The sequence below is a fragment of the Camellia sinensis genome, chromosome 3 (genome assembly GCF_055761805.1).
Source record: "Camellia sinensis isolate YWXY chromosome 3, ASM5576180v1, whole genome shotgun sequence".
NCBI classification, from domain to species: Eukaryota; Viridiplantae; Streptophyta; class Magnoliopsida; order Ericales; family Theaceae; genus Camellia; species Camellia sinensis.
The window spans coordinates 147324783-147346518 of NC_138963.1; the positions used below are offsets into that span (position 1 = coordinate 147324783).

Sequence of the window (21736 nt, forward strand, 5' to 3'; positions counted from 1 at the left end):
GACCAAGATGAGAGTTAGATCAACATACTTGTTCGATTTTTGATTTGAAAATCATGCAAGTCAGGCTATGAGTACTGAAAATTTTCCTTTTTGGGTCCAAGAAAATGGTCCAATTTTGGAAAATGAAATAGTTTTTGAGAAAATAGTCAACCTCAGTAAAAATTTTGAAAAACTATTTTTGCAAACGGTCAATGCTCAACGAGCACGAAACTTACTCTCGAGATACGCAACCTCAGATCGGAGGCAATGGAAAATTACCCCTCATTTGACGAGAGCTGCACGATAACGTAAAGTTGCCCCTGGTTTGAATAGTGACTCATGGCAACTCATGGCAACGGAAAGTTGCCCCTTGCCTGGATGATGCTGCGGCATTTTGTTCTCAGTCCTCATTAGTGACGATCACGACCGAACTCCCGGATACAGAGAAGACGAAGATGGTCGGAACCATTATATGGACACAGTTGCTTTGAAAGCGTTGGTGACTGGACTTCATGATGAAGTTGCCTACGCATCCCAAACATGGGAATCAAGCCTACGTAGTTCATGGTGTCATAACCGAACTATTGAATTTAGAGAAGGCAAGGATGATCAAAACCATTACATGGACTCAGTCGCTATGAAAGCGTTGGGGGCTGGACTTCAAGATGAAGTTGCCTACGTATCCCAAACATGGGAATCAAGCCTTACGTAGTTCGGGTTAAGGTACACTCGGGTATTAACCTTCACTTTTTAGGCTCTAACTTTTGCCAAGGCGCCCGTTGCGGGTTTTCGACCTTGCGAGCTTTGTTCTTCTTTCCTTTTTCAATTCTTTTATTTTCTTTTGTATTTTCTCTTGCTCTAACTTTTGCCTGGGTCGCCCTTCCGAGTTTTTGGCCCAGCGAGCCTCTCAAAGGGTAAAAGTGTAACAAGTCCATGCCAAATAGTTTTGAGATCCTGAAGTCATCTGAATCCAGGAAAATGACTGTTGTATTGATTTGCTGAAGGACCCATCTTCGGCTTTTTGAGCAAATCGGACATTTTTGCCCCTAGTTGGAGGGGTGCTTCTGTTCTAGCTTCACAAGCTTCTTCTGATGAGATCTGATCTTCTTGATCTGACTTTGGTGCCTCTTGTTCGAGGGCTGCTTCCAATCTGGCCACGCAGGCCTCTCTTAATGGTCGATCGTTGAACACTCCGAAATGTGGTTCAAGGTTTTAAAGCAAGGGCTCAAGTCTTGAGGCTGAGAGCGATCCTAAGCTGCACAATCTCAAGAGCGATTCCACACAGGTCTTCGCAGGACCGCGCAAAACATTTTGTTTTTGAAAGTTTTTAAAGAAGCGACAAATCGTTCGCGCTGAAGATAGTGTGGAACCAGTCTGGATCATGCTAGGGTCCTTTTCAGTACTCACGCTGACAAGCATGATTTCAATCATTAAGGGCTTGGCATGCCTCTTTTTCTCTCAATTTGATTAAAGTTTTGCAAATCCCGAGGAATTCCTTCCCCTTTGTTTTCACCGCAGTGTTCAAAAAGGTTTTGAAAAACTTAGGTCAATGCAATGATTTTCAAGGCACAAGAGAGCAGGTGGAATGTACTGCTATTCCATTCAAATCCGCTGGCACAACTAGCTCAAAATAGCAGTAAGCACAAAAACATGATAGTCGCAGCTGTTACATTCAGATTCCCTGGTTGCAACTGGCTCCACGGCAGAGACAGACTCAAAAAAAAAAAAGGGTAATTACAAAACAAAAGGGTGTTCAAGGCAACAACCCCCAAATCACCCGACATTCTATACAATGGGACTGACTCGACGCGACAAGACAGACCCTTAAGCAAAAAGACTGACTCAAAACAAAGAGACAGACTCAAAATAAGATCGCCGAACTGACTCAACACCTAAGTCAAAAACCACAAAAATTGGCATTTGCAGATGCTCAAAAGTGCGTGCCAGACGCCACATCTGAAATGCACCGAGCGCCACCCGCAGGTGGTCTAACCCCTGATCACAAACTTGCAGTATCCTCGCAGTCCAATAGCTCAGTAGTGACAGACTTTGCTGAGGTAGGTGGGAGGATGACCTTATTGTCAATCAAATTTTGCACTTCATGACGAAGGCGGAAACAACCATCGGTGCTGTGACCGGACTGTTGGTGGTACGCGCAGTACAAGGTAGCATCATGTGAGAGAGGGAGATTCTTCGGGAGAGGCCGAGGCTCGACGGGTTTAAGATGCCCCTTTTTATCCAAAATTAGAAATGCCCTAGACAAAGGCATGTAGAGGGCATGAAAGTCTCTGCGCCCTCGAGGTAGGTACTTTGAAGTTTGAGTATTCTTGCTAGACGTACTAGCGAAAGTGTCGGCAGGCACTGCCTTGGCTTTCTGATCTTTCCCAGTTGCAGAGTTGGGATTGGGAGAAACTGTCCTGGCATGACGGGGCCTATCCCGATTTTCCGCCTGGTTTGAACTGCCTTCGGTGGGAGTGAGGAAAGCATCATCCACAGTTTTAGCCACAATTGCGAATACCTGTTGCTTATTCATCCCCCCAGTTTTCAAAGCCTCGACTGCCCACAGCAGTTGCTTAACAAGATCAGCATCTGTTCCCACTTTGTTCTTACCTCTGGCCTCAGTCTGATCGAGGGTTTGGGTTACTGTTGGAACATCATTACTATAGCTTGAGGCGACCTCAGGTTGGCTGAGCTCGATCACAATTCGTCCCAGTAACGGGGGCTCCTGCGGTACAAAATTCCCGGCATACGATGTGGTTGGTGGCGAAGCCGACATCCCATAAGCAAGATCAGCCACAGACCTCTGGAGGTCCCCAATCATCCCCATCAACTCGAATGTGGTGGGCTCGCGAGCCTGATACAACTGGGGTGCCCAGACCGGGTGCGCAACAGGCGACCTGGGCGGATGCGTTATTTCAACACTGGTCTCACTTTGCAGGGTGATTCCTTGGTCAAGTGCGGCTGCCATAACCACAATTTCCTCTGGGCTTTGGGTCGTCATAAGTCCGTCGAACCAAACGGAGATGATGCAGTCAGTGATCGTTGGGCCCAGACCGGGTGCGCAACAGGCGACCTGGGCGGATGCGTTATTTCAACACTGGTCTCACTTTGTAGGGTGATTCCTTGGTCAAGTGCGGCTGCCATAACCACAATTTCCTCTGAGCTTTGGGTCGTCATAAGTCCGTCGAACCAAACGGAGATGACGCAGTCAGTGATCGATGGATCCGATATTTGTCTTGCCTTAGCGAGGAAGAACACCAAATCTCTGAACCCAAATCTCTAAACTGAAAGGGAAAGCATACAGCATTTCAGCCCAACTGAATAGACACAAGCGTAGTCGAATAACTGTACTCTACTACTGATCACTACTCCACAAAATCACTACCTCGAAACACTGAATCTGATACCCGCGGATATAACCGATTCTCAAATTTTGATACTGATGCCCTTAGGCCTGATGCCCCAGACTTGCAAACTGGTATGTACGTTCCTGTAGAGATACACTCTAAAAGCACATAGCGAGTAAGAGAGAGCCAAAACACCCCTATGTTGGGGTAGCGTTTTCCTGTCCTATTTTGTCAGGAGCTAGGGTTTCACTACGCACACAGCGGTTTCAAACAACCTAACATCGGGTAAGCAACCTGTCCTAGCTTGGAATGGTCACTATGGATTCCGAATATGCACTAGGTCGAATGGTCAAAAGGGTGCCCCGGTAAAACCGAGGTTTGTGTTCCCATACTGGCAGAGCCTGTAACTGGTAAGCCTTATGGCATGCAGCCTCTGGCAAACCGCTCAAGAATAGTAGATGGCCAACACGGTGTCCTAGGCGCACCAATGCACATGTAATGCAAAGAAACACATAAGTGTAGTCAAAACAAGATATCATGAGTTCGAGTCAAGTTCGTTAACTCCCCAGCAGAGTCGCCAGAAACTGCAGACGTCCCCGAATGCCCCGGGAGGATGAGTCCCATTCTGTTCGTTTTGGGCTCACTACAGTTCGGACTCTCAAATCATCACGGTTCTTAATTTGAGCCAAAGAGTCGAAATCTGGCAAACCGTTTTGAAAAACAAATTTTTAGAAAGAAGTGCCAAACATGGACTGCTTTGCCAGATACAGAGTCGCCACCTAAATATTTTATTTCAGAGAAATTTAGGAAACCCTGACTCGTTTGCCTAAGGAGACGTGTCCGTCATCACCAGAGTTGCCTCGGCTCGGGAACTTGGGTACGATTGGAGAAGGTCAGCTATGAGCACCCCCTCTCGCCCGACCCGAAGATCGGCCTCTATTAACGATGATATCCAATTTTGAAAACGTTATGTGTTCTTATTCCGATTAATTAGCTAGAATTACTATGTGATGCACACAGTAAAATAAGTATAGACTAGATCGCCTAATTTGGAACAAAGCATCGCATATCCGTTTGTTTGGAAAATGTTTTGAAATTTGCTACTTGCGAGTAGGCTAAAACACGGATTTTGATGAGTTGTTCCAACACAAGCAATCCAACCTTCACCCACAAGCATTCAGGCAATTCATATCACATAAGCATCTAGCCACATGGTAAGCATGCTGTTATGTTAACATTCACACTCGTGCGAGACGCTATAGCACAAAATACTTACAGTGTACTCCAAGCCAAAACAAAGAACTCGTTAGCAATCAATGTATGATCCAAGTCAATGTTAAGTGCCTAATGCAACGCATATAGAATGCAATTAGGATAGGCTCGGCTAATCCTAGGATGGCATGTGAAATACAACCATTTGATGCACATATTCAAGTTAGATTTGAAATACTTATGCAGTTAGCGTGATGCGCCGAGCCCGGTGCATGCAATGCTGATGAATGATGCACGCATGCATAGCATAAGGTATGCTAAATTAAATATGCCCTAATACTAACCATCAAAGCAGGTAAGTAAAAGGGAGAAAGAAGTGGGGGTTGGAAAACATGCACACATGCACCCACACTTATTACAAATTCGCCCTCGCTCGGAGGGACCAAAAGAATAATACAATTAATTAACCTACAAGCTAATTAATTATTACAGACAAATTAAACTAGGTAAGCAAATTAACTAATCTAATAAAACAGTAAACAACCTTGGGAAGAGGGCCCAATGTAATGCATGCTCGGTTCCGTTTGGAAGTCTACTGCCATGCACAAGTTGCCTCTGTTTTTATTGTTTGGCACCTCTGAAAATTGCACAAACTCCAAGGTTGCTTCTCTGAGTGCTATGGAACACCACCGGCCATGAGGAATGGTCATCGACCACCTATGGAGATATCAGCCACAAATTGTTAGTCGGTCGGCACTGTATGTAGCCGACCGGCCAAAACTTCCTGCAGAACCTGTTTTGACAGCAGTAGAGGGCAAAACAAGGCATGGCAATGCATTTCAAGCAAATGTGTGCACCAAGACATCCCTTATCATGTTTGTGACTTAAAGGGTCATGGTTCTCGATTCTCGGACCACTAACCATGCATTTCAATGCGTGATGGCCCAAGAAACCAAGTATGCACTTTGATTTCAAATGAGATGCACATCAAACAAACTAGTGAGGCTCAACCTCTATCATACTCAATTCAAGAGGTAAAGCATGCATGCCAATGCAATGCAACCTAGGCATGTTAACTAAGTATGCAACATGGGCATGCAATGCACAATGCATACTAGGCATACAACATATGCAAGCAAGCATGCAAGGCGTGAGGTAATGCAAACCGACAAGTGTGCAAGATGCAATGTGGATGTTCAAGCATGTAGCAACACATGGAGCAAACATGTTAAACAACCTAAACATGTAACAACACACAAGTATGCAACAACACACAAGGTGAGCATGCAACAACATGCGAATAATGGACTTAAACTAATTTGGGCAGCTCTATACTAAGCCCAAAATAGTGGCCAATTGCTAAGAGAATGAGGACCAAATAACGTGCAAGCATGCATGCACACAAGGACCAACACTTAGGCATTGAAGAGCAACTCTCAAGCACACTTTAGAGGATGAAAACATGGACAAATGGCATGCATTATAAGCTCTGAAAATCAAGTCATGAAAGATGCCAAACCAACTAGACAAGACAAACAAGGCATGCAAGCAAAGCCAAAATTCAAGGCAAGCCCATGGTGTATTAAACTACACTTAGCAAAATCGGACATGGCATGAATTAAGCAACCCAAATCAGAGTTTTAGAATATTAAGACAAAGCCAATAACACATCTAGATGGCATCTAAATGGCTTAAACATGCAAGGATGCACAAGGGCCTAAACAAGGGGCATAAGACAACAACATTTTAACGCATTAAAGGAGCATCGAATGCAAGCATGCAAACATGTCATGAGGACTGAAATGACATGTTCATTGGTTCCAAACCACTGGAATAATGCAAGTAATGCATGTTCATGGTTCATACACTTGAGGCTTACAAGCCAAGAATGCAAATAGTCTAAACAAAGCATGGCAAGCATGGCTAAGACAACCTACATCAGACCTTAAGCATGGCAAAACAAGCCTAAAAGCTTCACAAAGCTTTGCCAAAACAAGCAAGCATGGTAATCTACATGCTAAGTACATGTTATGGCAAATGATGGCATTACAAGACATGTATGCTAAACAAGCATGGTATGCCTAAACCAACATAAAACAGTGCTATAGCATGGCAAAATAACACTAAATAGCAGCTAAGATATGGCCAACATGAACCTAAATAAGATGCTCACTCAAGAGGCTAAAATGGCCCTTTTCAAGGACAACAAGGAGAGGGGGTGGCCCTCTCCCTCGTAAGACCTCAAGGCACCATCCTAACCACTAAAATCCCTCAAGATTTCAGTGGTGAGGAGGCCCAAACAAGGTGGTCCCGGAGCTCAACCAAAATGGCACAAAATGGGGCCAAACAAGCCCTAAGAGGGGTCAAACAACCGCGAAGCTCAAAACACTCTTAAACAACTATTTAGAGCAGGTTAAGAAAAGACTTTTATATGTTATACACAAAGTCGAAAAATAGTTGCAAGATAGGTGAAAAAGCTATGCAAAAATGGGAAAAAAGGGATAAGATTGTTACCCTTGTAGACCTTCTTCCAAAATGGAAGACCAGCAACTTCCTTAGGTTCAAACCAGTCCAAAGCCTCCAAGAACAAGCCCCTTATGCCTCAACAACTAAGGTATGGTGTAATGGTAGGTATTTGTGTGCAAAACTAAGACTAAACACACACAAAACACTCAAGAGAGGGAGAGATATAGAGATAGAGTATGAACAAACCCTAACCCTAAAACTCAAAGCTCTAAAAAAAATTTCTCACCCTAATGAATGGAGAAGAGGCTCCCTCTTATAGACAATCCCTCTTGCAAAGCTTTCCAAACAAGCTAATCAAGAGGGAGATCCCTCCATACATGTGTATGGAGGGGAGCAAAGTGTGTGCCAGCTTGCACAGCTGGCATAAAAATATCTACAAAAGCAGATGAACAGTGGTCGGCCAGCCGAAAATGCAATTTGACCAAAATAGATGGCCGGTCGACCATCTAGAGTGCCAGTCGGCCAAACATTTGGCCGATGGCAACAAAACACAGCCGGTGGCCTCATTCTATGGCCGGTGGAGTGTGAGGATGGCCAACAAGCCATTCCCTGCCCTCCAAAGCAAAAACACAAGTGTTAGGTGAAAAACCAAACACAAAACAGTCGAGTCGAGAGATCCTGAGGCAAGACGCGTAGCTGAGACCTCCGGGAACTCAAGACGAACACAAGCGAGGATGATCTCCGAGTGTTCAAACGGTGACGCCCAAGTCTTGAGGACGGTCAAAAATGGGGTGTCTACAGGGTGTATATACAAAGGTTAAGGAATTGGAGGCTAAATTGTGGAGAAATGCTAGAGAGAGTGGAAAATTTATGGGTTTAAAATTTTCTAACCTACAAGAGAGAGGGGGTCTCTATATATAGAAAACATGAAATTTCTACAATGAGATCCATCCCACCACGTGTGGATAGATGCATGCATCTGTGCAAACAGTTGGCACAGCTGGCATAAAATATTTGCAGAAAACACTAGTGCTCGGCTGGCCATCACTGGTGGCTGGCAAGCCACATCAGTGGCTGGCAAACCAAAAGTGATGGCTGGCAGCCTCTCGGGATGGTTGGCAAGCCACCAGAGGTTGCAGGCTAGAAAGACCAAGGTATGGTCCAAAAAATAGACAAAAAGGGTGCAAGGTTTGAAAGGCTCAAATTTATGGCGTTTCATTGAGGACTTCGAGCACTTGGCAAGCAAACAGACTCATTATCGGGTGTACCTACAAGGACATACAAGTCGTAAGGGCCGTCACAAATAGGGTGTCTACATGTAGGCACAACAAAATGATCAACAACTTGACTGCCACTTTCTTATGAAGATGAAGACCTAAGGGTACACGAGAGCGACTCAAAGGAAAAGACTTAACTAACGCAACAACGTAAGAAAAGACAAAGAAAACAAAACTCACAACAACTATTTACAAGACACAACTCAAAACAAAATAAGCATTTCTAAGACAAAAGGTGGTTTCCTTTCTCTAAGTCCATCTATAGAATTTCAAAAAAAAACTTCAAGTAGCCCACGAGAAGGTCCAGACCTGCCTTCAATTTAGCAATACTAACATACACACCCAGAAGGATTGATTTTTGACTTTTAAATCGGGTCTCACAGATTGAACCTCATAATTATGTGGTCCCCACACATCTTCTTGACTGAAACAATTGGTTTTTCACACCATGCCCCTTGTTTAGAAGGTGTGCTTTCGACAATTCCCCTAGTTGAGACTGAGGTTCATCATTCCAACCACCAGTGCGGGCATCTGTAGAGAGCCCACTACTTCATCAAGCTTGAACTCACCAAGATTGCGTAAACTTTCCATCTCTTCAAAGATTTTGTTCCTTTTGCTCAGATTAGAATCAGCAGGTTTAGGAATGAACACAATGGGTTTAGGCTCATTCACGGGTATGATGTGTTAGCTAGGGTAATGGTTGGTTGTTGGCAAGCTGTGGGTGGGTTTTATGTTATGGAATGGCAATCTATTGCGGTTAGGGAGAGGGTTATTGACAGGTTCGGGATTTTCAAGTGGGGTGATGACCTTATTGTCAATCAAGTCTTGAATTTCGTGGCGAAGGTGGAAGCAATGGTCAATATGATGGCTGTACTGTTGATGAAATGTGCAATATTGGGTAGGGTCATGTTTAGGTGGGAGAGGATTAGGGAGAAGTCAAGGATAGAGCGGTTTGAATACCCTTTCTCCATCAGTACCTTCAATGCACAGGTTAGGCTCATATGGAGTTGGGTGAAGGTTCGTTTTTGGGAGGATGAAGCATTAGGTTTAGAAACATTGGCAAATGGATTGGTGGGTGTTGGTCGGGTATTCATGGGCTTGGGATTGGAATTAGGATGTGTGTTTCTGGTAAAGCATCTCTTTCCATTATTTGCCCCCTGATTCAAAATGCTCTCAACCTAAGCGATAAAAGTGTCATCCACAGTCTTTGCAACAACTTTGAGCACTTGCTGCTTGTTCAACCCTTTGACCTGCAAAGTCTTAATAGCCCACCGAAGTTGTGCATAGGGATCCATACTTGTCCCGGCCTTGTTCTGGCCACTTGCTTTAGCTTAAGGGATTGCGTGGCTATATCGAAGCGAGACCCATTTGTTGTTGATCTGTCATCACCCAGACTTGAGATAGTTTCGGGTTGGCCCTTTTCACTTGCAGTTTGCCCCAAGATTAGGGAGCTTTTTGATGGGATCGAAACCCCAAATGTTAAATCTGCCATCGTTCCTTGAAGGTCTTCAACCATTCTGAACATCTCAGCAATAGTAGGTTTGACCATTTGGTGCCCTTGGCATACCTGAACCAAATTGGGTGCATCCATCAGGCACAAGTTAGTGCCTTTTGGAATGAACACCTCATGCTTGCGTAAATGGGCTAGGGTGATGTATATACTGGGGTTCAAGGGTAGTGGTAATGTATGGATGAGGTTAAAGTCAGGAGAAGGTACTTGGTCATGTATGGCACGTGGGTTGATAGTAACGTTGGATTCTTGAGGTGGGGCTATCGTCTGGTTATGATGAGATTCTGAACCTTATGACGATGGTGGTAGCAACGATCGGTACCATGATCGTGCTGCTGATTGTACGCACAATATTTGATGGGGTTATGTCTAGCAGGGAGTGGGTCAGGAAGTGGTTGGAAGGGGTTTGAGATAAGCCACTTTTCATTAGGACTTTTAGTGCACTGGTTAGGCTCATATGTAGGGGGGTGAAAGTTCTACCTTGAGCTCGGGTTGGGCTGGCTGTTTGTGGGCTTGTATTGGCAAACGGGTCGGCAGTTTTGGGAGCGGCAGCAACGGTATTGATTTTAGTGGGTTTGAGAATAGTGCTCCCAAAAAACACCCTCCTTGTTGGTTCGCTTGTTCTAGGAATAATCCCTCTGTTAAATGCACTCTCAATCTGAACCCCTAATTCATGCAAAGTTTTGAAAGTGAACAATGAAGCGACTATTAACTTTTGTAACATATCAGACTCAAGGTTCTACACCACTATCCATACTTGGTCCCTCTCAGAAGGTCGATTTATCATTTGTGCTCCATTTGCTCTCCACCTTGCAACAAACTCCACAAAAGGTTCTTCAGGATGCTGGTGGGTTGCTTTGAGCTCTTGGGTGGTCATTTCAATTTGGGTATTGGGAGAATACTGATTGACAAACGCTTCAGCCAAATCTTCCTAGTTCTGCTTTACTTTATCCTCCAACTTGGCGTACCAAATGGCTACTATACTTGATAAGGTTCTTCCATACAGAGAGTTTTTGAGGGTTAGTTAGACCCATTGGTTTCAGGACATCCAAGAAAAGTCGGATATATACGATAGGATCTCCAGACCCATCAAAACGGTCAATATGTGGCATTTTGAATCTGTCTAGGAGCCTTACAGCAAGCTCGGTGTACCCATCCTCAATGTCGAGAATGGAGCTAATTTCCTGTGCCTTTTTCAATTGCTTCTCAAGGTTAGTAATTTTTAACAAGGTCGAGTCGAGCTCATTAATATCAAGGGGAAAAAGCCCCTCATTAGGCTGTACCAGAGGTCTGAAAAATTGAGCTTGAGTCAACCCTTCTCGAGGATCTGAGCCATGCAAATCTTCAACTGGCGGAGGTGGGTCAAAGTTCGGCTGGGTGGCCAGGACTGGATGTGTAGTAGACGGCCTAGATGGGCATTACATTTTAGCATTGGGCTTATCCTGCATGGCAATTCCCTGGCTTGATGCCATTATCATGGCCATAACTTCTTCTGGACTCTATGTAATCACGGGTCTGCTAAGTTGGCAATCGAGGAAATGGATAGGTGCAAGTTGAGAGCTGACTAACAAGGATTTCGTCCTGGTTATATTTGATGCATTTGAACTGTATAAGTCCAGACGGGTTCGACTGGATTGGGCTTTTTAGAATGGGTTTTTTGGTATTGGCTGAATCTTTTTTGAGCTGGCCTTTTGGGGGTTAGATGGACTGGACGTTTGCTGAGTGGGTTTTTTTTTTTTTTTTTTTTTTTTGGAATTGGATGGATTTTGATGGGTTAAGGCGGGTATTGCTCCTTCTCTTGCTCAGAAAAACCTAGCATTAAAAACGAATGCCTCATCAGATCAGGTATGCCAGTTAAAGCAAAACAAAGATACAATTTTGGCCCTGGTTCTGGCCTTGCTGAAAATTCACCCCTATCAAACACAAACCCTTGGATTTCGACCCAAATTTTGATTCTAATATGATCCTCAAGTTTTGAAAGGAATTGCCTCAAGTTTAAGACTCTCCCAGGATTGCACCACACATTTCCAAAGATTTCACATTTTGCACAAAAGCATTCAAAACACCCCTATGAGAGGTTAGGGTTTCCCTGTCCTAGTTTTTTGAGTGATCTAGGATTCACTATTTCAATCAAGTGGTTTCACATAATCCTGCATTCTGGTGAGCATCTTGTCCTAGTTTGGAATAGTCACTATGGCTTTACTATATGCAGTTAGGCCAAATAGTCAAAGGGGTACCTCAACAAGGCTACCTAATATACCTCTCACACCTAACATCGAGAAGTGAAAGAAGGATCAAGCGGTACAGCGGTAGTCCAGATCCAAGGGTTGTGTTCCCAACATGGTAGAGCCCACGACCGGTCAGCCTTTTGGCAAGCTTTTGGGCAACCCTCTGGCAAACCGTCCAAGAATAGCAGATGGCAAACACAGTGACTTAAGCGCACTAATACAAATTCAATGCAAAGAACATATAAGTGTAGATAAAATTTCACATCATGAAGTTCGAGTCAAGTTCTCTAAGTCCCCAGCAGAGTCACCAGAAATTGTAGCTCTGCTTTTTGTGTTCCTTTCGGATATGACTAGCCCTACAGTTTAGACTCCCGTGATTCTGAATTTGATTCCACAAGTACAATGTGAAATAGATAAACACAAATGAGTCCAAATCTGGCAATTTTTTTGGAAAATCGATTTTGAATGAAAATGTCAAAAATGGATTGCTTCGCCAGATACAAAGTCGCCACCTAAATGTTTTTGGAAAATTTAGGAAACTTGAGACTTGTGCCAAAGGCCACGTGTCCATCGTCACCAAGATTGTCTCGGCTCGGGAACTTAGGTACGAGAGGGGAAGGTCATGAATTGAGCACCCCACTCGCCCAATCAAATGATCGGCCTCTACTAATCATGATATGATTCATATTTACATTATATGCTCTTGTTCCGATTATTAGACTAACTTTACTATGTGTTGCACACATGTATAGACTAATTTACAAAAATTGAAACATTTGACTTCAAGTTTGTTTTTGAAATTTTTTTCGAATATGTATCACTTGAAAAAGTGATCTCATATACACATTACTCAAATTATCCCAATTCAAGCAATTAGCCATCATCCACGGGCATTCAAGAGTTATAGCACTTAAGAACTTAGGCACTTAGCCTCATGTTAATCATGCTCGACATGGCAGCAATTGCACTCATAAAATGCTCACCTAGTACTTCGAAGCGAACCAAAACAAGCAAAATAATTAGAAAACATGCATGCCACTAATTAATGCAATATGATTAATGCAACACATGCAAGATGCAATTAATAGGCTCGACTACTACTATACCATGTGAACTAATTTGATAACATGCGGTTTAAGCACGTTTCCAAAGAAGTAATAAATACAATGCATTGTTAGAATGATGCGCCGAGCCACATGCATACAAGACAATGGATTCAAATCATGAGAAATGCTAAGTAAACATGATGCTCTATACTATCCAACATAAGTGGATAAATAAAAGGGAGAAAGACATGGGATTGAAAGACATACACACTTATTACAAGTTTGGCCCTCGCACAAGAGGGTCCGGATAAATGCCCTAGCTAAGCTATTTGCTAATTATTACAAACCAAATGAATAAATTAGCTAAGCTACATAACTAATTATTACAACCACTACTAAAAAAAGTGATTTTTGCGACCGTCACAAGCCGTCGCAAATAATAAAAATACTGTCGCAAAAGATCTTTTGCGACGGCCCATGGGACGGCAAATGGGGGTCGCGATTATGGGGGTGGCAAATATTTTTTGCGACGGCAAACAACGGTCGCAAATGATTTGCCACCGTCTAAACTACTTATGGCCACCGCTATTTTGCCATCGTAAAAAAATAAAAATAAAATGCTAACATGTTTTTTGGTGACCATCTTGTTACCGTCGCAAAATAATAATAATAATAATAATAATAATAATAATAATAATAATAATAATAATAATAATAATAATAATAATGTGTAACATTAAACACTCAAAATTGAAGCCATTGCATTTGAGTCTCAAAAATTGAAGCCATATGTGAAAATTATTAAAACTAGAAATAGAAAAAAGTTCTTTTAGACACCATTATTAGCATGTCAAAATTAGGAAAAAACAGCAGGCCACATAAACCCTAACACAACAATCTGAATTTCAGATGAAATCTTTCTTAGATCTAACACAATTACAAGATACCACAACACTGCTCAAACAATCTAGGGTAGCATTCCAATACTTCCAACAAAACTACCAAAAGACAGAAATAGACAATCTCCGTGCACAAAACTAAGACCTTGGCTTCTCTTTCTTCTCCTTGAAGAGAGCCAGAAGGGAGACACTAGATACCTTCACAACCTTGAATTTGACACCATGAATATCTCTGACAGCATGCCCCTTACATCCAAAATCCAGCAATCAACACCTCATCCTACAACAAGAAATGTTTCGAGGTTAAGTCACCAAGGATGACTGCAGAATGATCATCCCAAGCTTTTGAAGAGTACTTACATTCTCTTCAATGTAGTTTAAGCAACCGTCGATTGGGACAAATGCTGCAATCTTCTTCCCATTTCTAATCAGTTGAACCCTAGCACATTTTTGGATAGTAGAGTTTGGCTATTTAGCCTCAATACCATTGTAAATGTCAGTTGGCCATTAGTCAGGTTTGATACTAAATGCAACAACCACAAATGAACATTTAGTAAAAAGGAGGTAAATGAAAGCATATTAGAAATAGCATACATCTTCTCAAGGACAATGTCTTTGGTATGGGAAGACCCAGCAAAAGGCTTCTTCCATTCATTGCCAAGATGGGACTTCTTATATGCCTTGTCAGCCCACCTTTGCCTTCTGCGATGGGACTTCAGTTTGCGACCAGCTCCCATACCACATGTCTTCCTGTGACATGCAAAATTTTCACGTTCCAAAGCCATTCAACTGGAAAGGAGCTTATAATGCCAACTAGAGAAGTAACTATGCCATGTTTGGTTGATCAGAAACATCTTAGCAAGATGATCTAAATTTGCTTATTTATATCCACCATTTTACAATTATGCAAGTTTGTTTTTGTTGTGATCATTAACTGCTCTAATCTAAAATGAAAACTTACAATTAATTTTTCATTTGAAATTAAAATTAAAGTTTTCTTTGTTTTTTTTACTAGGTCCAAGAAACATCAAGTTCATCTATATATTGGTTTAAAGCTTAGCACAAAGCAGAGAATAATGTAAAATATCAAACATCTATTTTACTTATTTTATTTAATTTTATAAAGTATCGAACACCATTTGAAATACACAATGAGAGTCATTGCCAAGAAGCAACTATGTAAGCTTTGTTAATTTTAACACATACTTTTAAAAAATTCAATTTCCAACCAAACCACAAATTATAATGTTTTTTCATAAAAGAAAAACTCATGTCTTTGTAAGACATTCATGCCAAAGAAATCACCAAAACACACATGGTTCAAGTAAGGTCATTCAACACCTTCCAAAAGCTAATTGAATATTTGAGTGCTATCTGTTAAATTTTAAACAGGGAACTTCCACTTTATTTTCTAATCCAATGTATAGATCTTGTATTTGTGAAGTGATTTACCAAGGGAAAGGAAAAAGCCAATGAAATATAAACTTCTTTTTTTCAATTTTCATTCCCTTTTCGTTTGCTTCAACAAATCCAAGATCCAAACTCAGCCCAGATGTAATTTCCCACTATGTTTTGTTGCTGACAGAAAGGTAAGAATTGAAAACTATAAACTTTTTAATCATTGAAGCAAACTGACTGTACCTTGTCTAATGCCAATCTATTAAAAAAGGATCAATTAGAGTTGGAGTATGATCAAGTTAATGGATCAGACATTTTTTTTAAGAAAGTACAGTAAAACAAATCATAGCACACCAGACGGTGGTGTAACCTCTACACACCAAGAATATATAAGGACCATACACTCTCATCAAAAGGGAGCTCTCCCAAAAAATCTGTAAGAACAAAAGATGACTGACAATTTAATTCGTAAACCACTCAAACATTTCTGATTCAGTTTACAATAAATTAGTTATATGTTTCTTGATTGGATCAAATAAATTAGTTAGTTTTCCTCCCTCCCTCTCTCCTTTCTCCAAACATATTCAAAAAATATGATTATAGAAAGCACCAAAGACATTCACAACATTCAACAAGCAAAAGTTCCAACAACAAGTGCAATGATGAATACACTTGTACCGAGTGATAATGATTCATGTCAATGTCAATGCTAACAGATCAATCAACTAGAAAATCCAATCAGCATGATCAACGAACTAATTTAGTATCACATATAAATCAAGCAAATTCAACACTAGGACTTTTTATCTTCCATATTCAAATTTACCAGTTCTTGCCTCAACAAATTCAAAATTGCCGATAATAAATGAAATCTTGATTTCAAGTTAAAAACAATAATTTACTACTCACTATAATGTATTGAAGAAGAAATTGAGAGATATACACTAATAGATATGGAAAATGCAAGAAAACAGGGCAAGAATAAAATGAGTTGAACCAGTACATACTTGTACGAGGATGAGACGAATTAGTCGAACCAGAGCTTCCTCGTATGATATGTATGTGTGGCTAGAGATAGATAGATAGATAGATAGATACATAGAGAGAGAGCGAGAGAGAGAGAGAGAGAGAGAGAGAGAGAGAGATAGAGGGATTGGGGGCGAGATTGAGAGAGAGATTCATACCGCTAGAGATCTTCTGACGATGATGACTAGCGAGAGAGCAAAGCTATACAGGTCTGTTGAACGCGTGCGAGAGAGAGAGAGAGAGAAAGAGAATGATCCGCCATAGATCTTTAGAGCTTATGGAGAAGTGGCTTTGGAAATACTCTTCAGATCTTGGGAGACGCTAGTGATCCTCAGCTAGTCACCCGAAAAGACACAAACACTCCGGTCGGGGGCGCCGGAATTAGCACTCCGACGGACATGTCAGTTCTTGTACTCCAAATAACTTGTCTTCTAAGTTAAGCAAAAAGTGATTGTTACATACGTTTCTCAATCCATTGTTCCTGTATTTATACCTGTTCCTTTTGATCCTCGGGGCCAGGGCCTACTTTTTAATCATTGTCCTTTCTCTTATTCGGCTCTAAGGATCTACACTTATTCGGCACATGTATTATATTCGGTTTCCCATTCTCATAGGATATAGTCGATTAATATCAGTCTTCTAAGGTATGCATCTTCTAATTTTGCCATTATTCGGCTCCCACAGAGCTATTTGTCAATTCTCTCTCTAGAATCATCTAGAACACAAGCTATCAGAGATACATACACAAATATATCCATGTATATAAAGAGAGAGAAAGAGACTTGGAAGAGGTTGAGAAGGGCAGGGGCGAAGGTGAGGCAGCCGAAGGAGAGAGAAACGTTAATGGCGACCTGAGAACTGAGAGCTTCGACGATTAATTTGAGAGAGAGAGAGAGGGGGGGAGGGGGGCACGATATCAATGTTTGTGAAATAGGGCTAGGGCAATAAGGAAAAAAGGAAGAAAAAATAAATATAAGGAACAAATAGATTATTTGCAACTGATAATTAGGGGGTTGCAAATTATATAGTAGCAAAAGGTCATTTTTCTAGTAGTGAACAACGAATTAACTAACTACTTTAGCTAATTAAATAAGTACAACACAAAAATTAATTAGCTATTCTACTTAGTTTAATACAAAAACTAACTAGCTAATTTGAACACACAATTAATTAGCTAATTAATTAACTATTATGAGCCCTAGGGAATGAGGGTTGCCCATGCATGCATGCAGATTTCCACCCGAAAAAGTCCCCTGTTTTGTTGCCAAAATGCCTCTGTTGCAAAGTCAGAAAATTGCATTATTTTTCTACCTCAAACTCTGCTCTGCTCTGCTAGAAAAAGGACATTGCCTGGCAAGAAAAAGTGGTCAGCAACCCAGAAGTAGTGGCCTGTCGCCCAGTAAAAGTGGCCTGCCAGTCACTAATGTTGGTTCTTTCTTGCTGCAACAGAGAACAAACAGAGCGCAAACAAAGTATTTTCAGGGGATATTTGTCCACCCTGCATCTCCTTATTAGCAAACAGGTCAAAGAAGGGATAAGTTTGATTCACAAGCCATCAATCGGCGCAATTTCATTGTGTGATGACTTATGAACCAAGGGATACAATTTCAATAAATGCATTACGAAAGACTCGGAAACCTCTTCCCTATCAAGATTTGATCAAAGGAAGTGGTTATAGCTTGACTTTTTTGCACCCCTTTCGGAAGTTTGAAAGAAGGCCCTACAGTTCAGACTCCCATGATTTTGAATCTAATCTCCCAAGTGCAATGGAAAATTGATAAACACCAATGAGTCCAAATCTGGGAAATTGTTTGGAAAATTGATTTTGAAGCAAAAATGCCAAAATTGGACTGCTTTGCCAGATATAGAGTTGCCACCTAAATATTTTATTTTGGGAAAATTTAGAAAAGCCATGACTCATGCCAAAAGGCCACGTGTCTGTCATCACCAAAGTTGCCTTGGCTTGGGAACTTGGGTATGAGAGAGAAAGGTCATGAATTGAACACCCCCGCTTGCCCGATCAAATATCGGCCTCTACTAATCATGATATAATTTTTATCAACATTATGTGCTCTTATTGCAGTTAGTAGGCTAGCATTACTATAAGCAAGTGTAGACTAGTTTGTTCAAATTGGAACAATTCAATTCATGTTTCTTTTGGAAATGGATTTGAATTTGCCACCTCAAGTGGGCTTAAAGTTTGCGAATTTGCTACCAAACAAAGTGGGCTTAAAGATGTGAATTTGCCGCTCAACAAAGTGGGCTTAAAACATACATTCGGTGAATCGTTCCAATTCAAAAAATAATCCTTCATCCACAGGCATTCAAGCAATTTATCAAGAAGGCATTTAGCCTCATGGTAAGCATGCTAGTCATGGCAATCACTTACACTCATGCAAGTATGGTAAAGCACTAAAAATTTACCTAGTACTCCAAGCTAAGATAAACAAAAAGAGTTAGAAAAATGCATGATTCCTAACTGTACAAGATGTCTAATGCAACACATGCGAAGAATGCAATTAATAGGCTCGACTACTAATATTACATTTTCAATTATTTCATAGCATGCGTTTAAACACGTATTCAAAGAAAGTATTGAAATGACAATGTAGTTTGAATGATGCGTCGAGCCTCGGTGTATGCAATACAAGATGAATGGATGAAGCATAAGGTATGCTAATTGAAACATGTCCCTAATCTAACCATCAAAAGTGGGTAAATAAAAGGAAGAAAGACGTCAGGTTGGAAGACATACACATTATTACATTACGCTCTCATGAAGGAGAATCTGAAAGAATAAACTAGCTAACCAAGTTTAAGCTAAGCTAATTAAGCTAATCATTACAAAACTTGAATAAATAGCTAAACTAATTAACTAATTATTACAACAAATGAATCAATTAACTATTCTAGTTAACTAACTAATTACAAAACGAAATTGAATAATTAATTAACTACTTAATTAATTACAAAACTTTACAAAATTAACTAGCTACAACGAATTAATTACAACAAGATTAATTACATTGGACAAAATGCGTAAGTGAAAATGGATGAAGGTTACATGAACAGCGCCTGAGAGCTACTCTGTGTGCCCAAGCCGCTTCTGTTTCACGTTCAACCACTGCATCTAGTTTTTGCAAAACTACACTGCTAGCCACACACTGAGGGCCGGTCGTGCATCACTGATGGCTGGATGGGTATATAGATGACCGGTCGTGCATCAATTTGGTGCAAAGCTCTGTTTTTGTGTTCCGAGGTGAAATAGTGCAGACAGAGTGTCCTCAAGCTTTGTTTGTCCGTTTCTTCCTCAACTGTCATGGGAAAGCCTCGGGAGAAGGTTGAAATTGATTCGAAAGCCATCAATGAGCAAAATGATTGCTTGATGGTCTCAGATGCAATTTTGGACAAAAGTCAATGAAATGCAATGAATACGACCACCCCTCCCTCTTGTCATGGAATGAACTCAAAGAGGGTGGTAGAGACGCTTCAAGAATCATCAAAATGCTATGAATTAACATGTGACGACTCTTGACACAAGTAACTTGGCATAACATCTGGCCAAGTTGAAGCAATTTTAAGCCTTCTTCTTTAAGTGTGTTGATCGAAGTTTTAAACCAATTTGTTTAGTCATTGCCATTCATTAGTCCATTTGTCCATGGTGATTAAGTCCTCTAAAAGGAGAGAAGCGTCAAATGGGAAGTAATTCTCAACATGAACACCGTTGCAATGAATCTTCGTAGAGATTATGCCATTAAGCGCAAAACTCTAGTTCATGTATTGAATAACCATCAACCACTTGAAACAACTCTCAAATGAAAGAAAGGAGTGGCAAGTTGATTATTATAACGAGGTTATTAAACATGGAAATGAGTTGAAGAAAAACTAGAACAACATGCAACAAGCTATACAAGTAAACTTAGGAGACAACAAATGAACTAATCAAAGCTTGAAGTAATTAAATGAATTAGGACAGCCCTAAACAGCCCCTAAAGTGCAAAAGATAGTAGCTAAAACCAAGAGAAAAAGCTATGGAACAAAGCCTAAGGAGGGGTGGCTAACCCCTCCACTTTTTACAGTTTTAAATCACATGTTTCAGCCTCAAAACAGTCCAAAAATAGTGCCTACAAGTGTGTTTAAAGAGCACAAAAAGATAGACAAAAGCAAGAGATATAAAGCTAGCAAGAAAAATTAAGGAAAGGTGGCTAACCTTTCCACTTTTGAGACCTTTAAACCATGTTTTTCAGCCCCTTTAAACTCTGAAAAACATCATGTAAACCAAAGAAAAGAGTAGGAAGACAAGGGGTATGAGCTATGGGATAAGGTGCAAGAAAGGTTGTTAAACCTCTCTACCTTTGGTAGCCCTTTAACCCCAAGTTTCAGCACTTGGAATGGATCTAAAACAGTGTATAAATACAAGAAAAAGATAGAAATGAAAGCAAGGAAAAAGGTGACAAGCTTATACCTCTTGAAGAGAGAAAGCTTTGGTTAAACAAACTTGATTCCAAAGCACCCTCAAGTTTATGAAACTTAGTATGAAACTCTAGCAAAAAGCTTCAAGAACAAGCTCCAATAGTATATGTATTGTGTATGTATAGTTCAAAAAGGGTTTGAAGGTTAAAGGAAGTAAGGCGGAAGATGGATGTTCTATCAATGCCTAAGCCTTTTGGAAGGTTTTTCTAACCTTGAATTCTGAAGGAAGAGGTTCTATTTATGGAGTTTGAGCCAAAAAGGTCCAAAATATCTTCAAATAAAGATATTTGTTCAATTCCCGCCAGCTATCTGCTTGACGCCATCGAGGCCCGACTGGCCCTTGAAACACACGGTTGGGTCTCAATAATGCACGGTCGGGCCTTAATAAACAAGGCAAAGTAAAAAAAACACTCTGGAGAAATTTTCATAAAGGCTCGGCCGGGCCTCGATGAAGCATTGTCGGTTCTACGTAGACCCGGCCGGGTCTCAATGACTGCACTTCAAGCCCGATTTCAAATGGGCATATCATCCTCATTCGAACTCAGTTTTAGGAGATTCTTGAGTCTAAATTGAAGCCCCGGAAGTCTACTTTCCAATGGTGTGGCCTCACATCTAAATTCTAAGCGTGTAAAGAGATATGCCTATTTTAGTAAAGGTTGCTCATTTCTATCCTAACCAGATTGATGCCCAACTTCCAACAGCCACATCTCCGCCACCCCAACTTGGTTTTAGATGATTCTTGAGTCCAAAGTGAAGCCCCGGAAGTCTAATTTCCAATGGTGGTGACATCACAACTAAAGTCTAAGTGTGCAAAGAGATAGACATGGTTTGTGAAGGCTGTTCAGTTCTGTCTCAATGGTTTGATGCTCACATTT

At 41.0% G+C, this 21736-nt stretch overlaps 1 pseudogene; it reads right to left on the minus strand.

Moving 5' to 3' along the window:
• Positions 1 to 14102: 14102 nt before the first annotated feature.
• On the minus strand, positions 14103 to 14749 carry LOC145821904 (small ribosomal subunit protein uS12 pseudogene; annotated as a pseudogene).
• Between the last annotated feature and the right edge of the window lie 6987 nt (positions 14750 to 21736).